Genomic DNA, 6,099 nt, shown 5'->3' with positions numbered 1-6,099 from the left:
AGGTATAGTACATGGACTGAAGCTTTCTCTAATCAAACCTTTCTACAACAACTCATGCACTTTTCTATTAAGTTCTTCATTCTCTGCAAGTGTTAATCTATATGGTGCTTTGTTTGGCAAACTAGCTCCAGGAATCAGATCCATAGAATGACTTATACTTCTTACAAGAGGTAAACCATCTAGGATATCATCAGCAATAATGTCTTTATACTCATTCAACAACTCTACAATTTCTTTTGGCACTCGGTCATTACTAGCTTTTGCTACTTAGCCATTACTACCAACACTTGGTCCTCTAGGAACTATGGCAAAATAGACTTGATTCCTTTTCAATTCCTTTTCAAATTGTTTCCCATTAACCATGCAAATTTTTATAGTAGTACAACTAACCTCATTTGGACTTTCAATCAAAGGCAGCAATATTTGTTTCTTCCCATCCACCCAAAGGGTATATTGATTCAATCTTCCATCATGTATAACATATATATCATATTGCCAAGGTCTACCCAACAAAATATGACAACAATCCATGAGCATAATATCACACAAAACTTCATCAAAGTAATGTCCAATTTTGAATTTCACAAGGCATTCCTCACTTACCAATATCTTATGCTCATCTTTGATCCATGAAACATGATAAAGTTTGGGATGTTTTAGCCTCTGCAACTACAACTTTGTAACCAGCTCTTCTGATGCCAAATTCATAGAACTTTCACTATAAATGATCACTTTGTAGCACTTTCCAACCATCTTACATCTTGTCTTGAAAAGACTTCTCCTTAAAAAAGGGTTCTCATCACTTCCCTTATTACATAAGGTTCTTCTCACCATTAGATTTTCTCCAACCTTAGGTCCACTTGGTGCACTCTCAATGTCTTCTTGAAACATAGCATTTCTATTACTCTATCCACTTTTAGAGGATCTATGCCCTTATTTTCCACATCTAAAATAATTACCATGAAATCCAATTCTAGAATAAGAATTACCTCTTCCTTAGTAAGAGCTAGTGCCTCCTCAGTAAGAATTACCACTTTTCCATTCAATCTTGCCTTTTTCATCATTCTTCCGTTAATATTTTCCTTTATCCTACATAGAACTTTCAAATCTGCTACCTTCACCATAAGATCTACCTCTCCCTCTCTGGAATCTACCACCTCTACCTCTTTGTCTTTGTTCATGCTTCTTTGTCAAGATCTCCTTAGCCTTCAGGGCATACTAGAATGCTTCTTCCACACTTTCCAACTTCACAAAATTTATTTCATCTTGAATTCCAAATCTCAATCCATTAATGTACTTTGCAATTTTCTTAACATCATCATCCACATGTCTAGATCCAATGTCCAATCTATAGAACTCCTCAATATATTCTTTCACAGTCATGTCCTTTTGTTTCAAATTTTTCATCTTTCTCAACAAGCTAGCTTAGTAATCAGTAGGGAGGAATTTGTTCTTTACCTTGTTCACCATCTTTGGCCAAGTTCTAATCTTCTCCTTTCCTCTCCTTTATCTATTAGTTTGCAAGTGCTCCAACCATAGTGATGCATGACCTTTCAACCTAGTAACTGCAACCTTCACCTTTCTATTATCAAGAGTGTTTTCATACTCAAAGAACTTCTCCATATTAGAGATCCAATCCAACACAATATTGGTGTCCAATTTTCCATCAGAAGGAACAACTTCTATAGTAAGCTTTGAATTTTCCCTAGACAAAACTCCTAAAAATATTTTGTCATCTTGATCTTCTTTAGGTTCTGGATTATGGTTTGGTGCTACTGCTTCATCATCACTTACATCATCAAGATGTGCTCCTCTTCTCTGGGTTGTCCCCATAGCATCTAATCTAGGTGCAATTTGTCTCAACTGATCTAATATAGCATTATCAACATTATTTCCTCTACCACGAACCATCTTTACAAATTAGGTTCCTACAAGATCATAACCCTCTGCAAGTTATAGGTTAAATCCACATATCTACCACCCTACAACCAAATTTGAATTAAGGTTCTACACGATCCAATCTCCACAAGGATGAACCTCAAGCTTTGATACCAACTGATGCAGGCAAAGGATGAATAACTAGGGCCAAAGGCTCACCCAACTATCCAAACCACCTTGCAAGAGATAGCACAATGGAAGCAAACACAAGGAACAACAACCAAAGGAGGAAGAAGAGAGAATAATTTGATTGACTCATCAAAATATCTTCATACATGCCTAGCTATAAGGCCTTCTAGGTTATAGCCAATTACAATACATTCATATACAAAGATCCAATAGCAAATTCACACCTTCAGTTCTACTCTAAAATTTCTTACAAATCATTCTAGAACATTACATAACAGGAAGGATGACCCAACAATGGTTTGGACTCATCCCAAGAAAAGATCTTAACATAAATTTCATGAACAAAATAAATCTTGCAAGTCAGTTTGTAAAATCAAATCCAAATACTAACACTCAACATACAGTGGGTAAGTTAGCACATGAAGAAACGCTTGGCATATACTAAGTAACTTGGCACATGAAGAAACACTCTGCATACATTGAATAACTCAACACATAAAGAATCACTTGGCACACACTGGGTAACTCGGCACATGAAGGAATTGCTATAGTAACTCGACACGTGAAGAAAACTAGATTGCTAGGCACATGAAGGAACTGCTAGGCACATGAAGGACTACTAGGCACATGAAGAAACTACTAGGCACATGAAGGACTAGTAGGCACATGAAGGAACTACTAGGCACATGAAGGACTACTAGGCACATAAAGGAACTACAAAATGAACAAAATGAGCAAGATAACAAGGCAACCTAGGATGCTCCTGCATCAAAAATATTGTCATCTTCATGCTCTTCATCTTCTTTAACTTTAGGTTCACAAATATTTTCATCTTCATCCTCTTGCTCTTCTTTTGTATCACATGTGTGATATTCCACTGGATCTTCTTTCTTTTTCACATCCAAAGAATTGTCAACATCTCTTTTCTAGTGATGTGCTCTTCTCTTTGACAACTCTTCTTCTAATGCATTCACTTGCTTCTATAAATCAAAGAATGAAATTTGCAATACCTCTTGATTTATTTCTCTAATTTTTTCAACTCTAGGAATCCTCAAAATCCATCCAATCACAAAAGTCATCTTCTTCTTTCTCTTGTCCATGATTAGTTATTCATAAAAAAAGACTTCATAGTTCACTCAACCTAAGGTCCTAGTGCAAATTGCCTCACATTTGGTGATCTATCCACATACTCAGGAACTTCCACTCTAATACCACTAATGAAGGGCCACACCACCCTTACCAACTCATAACCAAAATCAAAACAATATAGAGATAGAGAGATGACAAAATGCTTCGCAAAGCTTGCTTTTATTATACTTTAAAATTCTTACCACATCAACACTATGACATCATAGATATTACTTCTTTGTGAAAAGTAGTTACCTTGATGACTAAGAGGGCTAAACTATCACCTTGTTGAGATGCATCTTGCTCTTGACCATCTAGGGAATTGTTGTCACCATCAAGGTTGATAACTTGCATGTGGGAGGAAGGATTGTTCACTGAATTCTCCTACTCCTCTTTGTTCATCTCATCATTCCCAAACTTTCTTGTGTCTAGTAGAGATCCTCCTCCATAGGTTGGAGTGACTTGGATATTATTTTTCAGGAGGTTGGTCTCCTCCTCCACCAAAAAACTATGTTGGACCAATTGATGTTAAAGTAGCAATAGTCATGGATGTGGCAATAGTTGATTGAGTTTTTTTGGAAGCTACTCCACCAATAGAGCTCACACTTCTAGTTCTTTTCTTCCTCGCTTTGTTCCATTCCACTCACTTGCACATCCTCGATCTAGGAGCATCATGGGGTCATTAGCTATCTTGCATGATTAAGGGATTTTGGTGGGGTTGAGTGGACCTATTTGGATCTTGGGTAGTTGATTTTGATGTATTTAATAATTATTGCAAGCCTTAAAAGGCATTTGGTATTTAATTCCTATTGGAGGCTGAATTGTGGCTCTTCAAGTTGTTAATGTAAGATATATTTAGTTTTTATCTTTTTGCGCTGACTTGTGGCTTAGATTGGTATAATTAGGGGTTGTGGTGAAGTTTTTAGTCATTATTCATCCATCTTGGAGAAGAGGAGGTGATAGAGGAGAAATTTTTTGAGAAGGCTAGTAGTTGAGGCTTGGGAAACAAGGAGATTATGTGTGGGCTTGCAGGTGCAAGTTGAGATCTTGGAGGTTTCTACTAGAGTGTGGATCTGGGATAGCTAGAGTTTGGATTGGATCTTGAGGGATCTTGAAAAACTATTGCTTGCTTCATATTTGGCTATAACTAGGAAGGCCTTACAGCCTAGCACATTGCATGTAATTAGTTATATTTTATGAATAAAAAGTTATGATTTGGTATCAAATATTGCATTGTTATTGTGTTTCCATTGTGTGGTTATTTTTGGGGGGCTAGGACATATCCTTTAGGGATTCTCCTACCTTGGACTACATCAAGTGGTATCAGAGCAAAGGTTTCTCTTGAGTTTGTAGACCGAGTGCCAAAGTTAAGGTAGTTTGCACTACGGTTTTGTGAACTAGATTTATTAGGGTTTATGAAAATCTTGGAAGATGCCTCCAAGAAGATTAGACCCTAGGTATATTGATGATATTAGTTATTTTGTGGAAGAAAAGATCCTAGAAAGGGTTAAAGAAGATTTTAGATCTAAAATAGAGGAGGTTAAAGTCACTTTTAGATCTAAGATGTCATTGATGAAGAGTGATATGATCGTTGAGATCATAAGTGTTATAGGTCATGTACTTTGGCATATGAGTACTAAAGATGTTTATGAGGAAGTTGTTGAAGACTTTGAATTTTTTGGATCAAGCGTTGAGGTCAGAATTGATCATGTGGAGAGACCTATGGAGAATAGGGTTGGTCAAGTTTCTAGACCTGGGTCTTAGTTGAAGTTGAAGCATAAGATGGAGGTTTCTAATTTTTTGAGCACTTTGAATCTTGAAGACTTGATTGATTGGATTGGTGAATTAGAAAAATACTTTGAGCTTGAGGATATTTAGAATCCACTTAGAGTAAGTTTGCAACAAACTAAGCTGAAGGGACATGCTACTCTTTGGTGGAAGGAACTACAAAGGGACAAGGAAGAGGAAGGTGTAATTAAGATCACTAGATGGAGATTGATGGTGACTAAGGTGAAATTTGAGTTCATTACTGCTGATTATAAACTTGAGTTGTTTAAAAGGTTGAAGAATCTAAAGTAGAAGGATATAACTATGAAGGATTATATTGAGGAGTTCTACAAGTTGACTATTTGGTCTAGTCATAGAGAATTGTTAAAGGAAAAGGTAGCTTAGTACATTAATGGTTTAAGATTCAATATTCAGGATGAAGTTGGTATGTTGAGTATTTTATCAGTTGAGGATGTTTATCAGTATGCTTTGAGAATAGAGGAGAAGCTAAAGAGGAAGAATAAAGGTAGTTCTCAAGGAAAGGAGAAGTAGGATAGTTCAACACAAGCTAAATTAAGTGTAGAAGGTGAACCAAAACCTATTGAATAGAAAAGAAGGATAGGAAGAGACAAGTTTAGAGGTAATTGTTTTAAGTGTGGTCAAGAAGGGCATTATTGGATACAATTATTCAATTGTTTTTTGTCTTTGTTCTTACACAAATGTCATATCAGTTATCAGTCAAAGTCTATCAAGCTTAGTTAGTCAGCAAGGCAAAAGATAGAGTCTACTAAGCTCAGAAGATTAGCAAAGAGAATTATAGAGTCTACCAAGAATTTTTGGAGGTTACACTATGAAGATAGTTTCTACTAAGCTCACTCTAGTGTTGAAGGCTTCTGTGGCAAAAATTAGTTTCTACCAAGCTTACAAGGTCAGTGAAGGAAAATCAGTTCTTACCGAGTTCACTTGGTCTCCAAAGAACTTTGCAGAGTTCATAATGTTTACCAAGCTTTACTTGGTTAAACACTAGAAATCATTTCTAGAGCAATGTTTACCGAACAGGGTCGGCCAATGAAGGATTTCATTATTTTGGGAAATAAAGTTTATCTATTTAACGTAATGTTTGTAGCCGACTGATGT

Source organism: Cupressus sempervirens, chromosome 8 (genome assembly GCF_028749045.1).
Source record: "Cupressus sempervirens isolate cs-2001-9-10 chromosome 8, ASM2874904v1, whole genome shotgun sequence".
NCBI classification, from domain to species: Eukaryota; Viridiplantae; Streptophyta; class Pinopsida; order Cupressales; family Cupressaceae; genus Cupressus; species Cupressus sempervirens.
The sequence above is the reverse complement of the archived record's forward strand: the minus strand, read 5'-3'. Positions refer to the sequence as shown.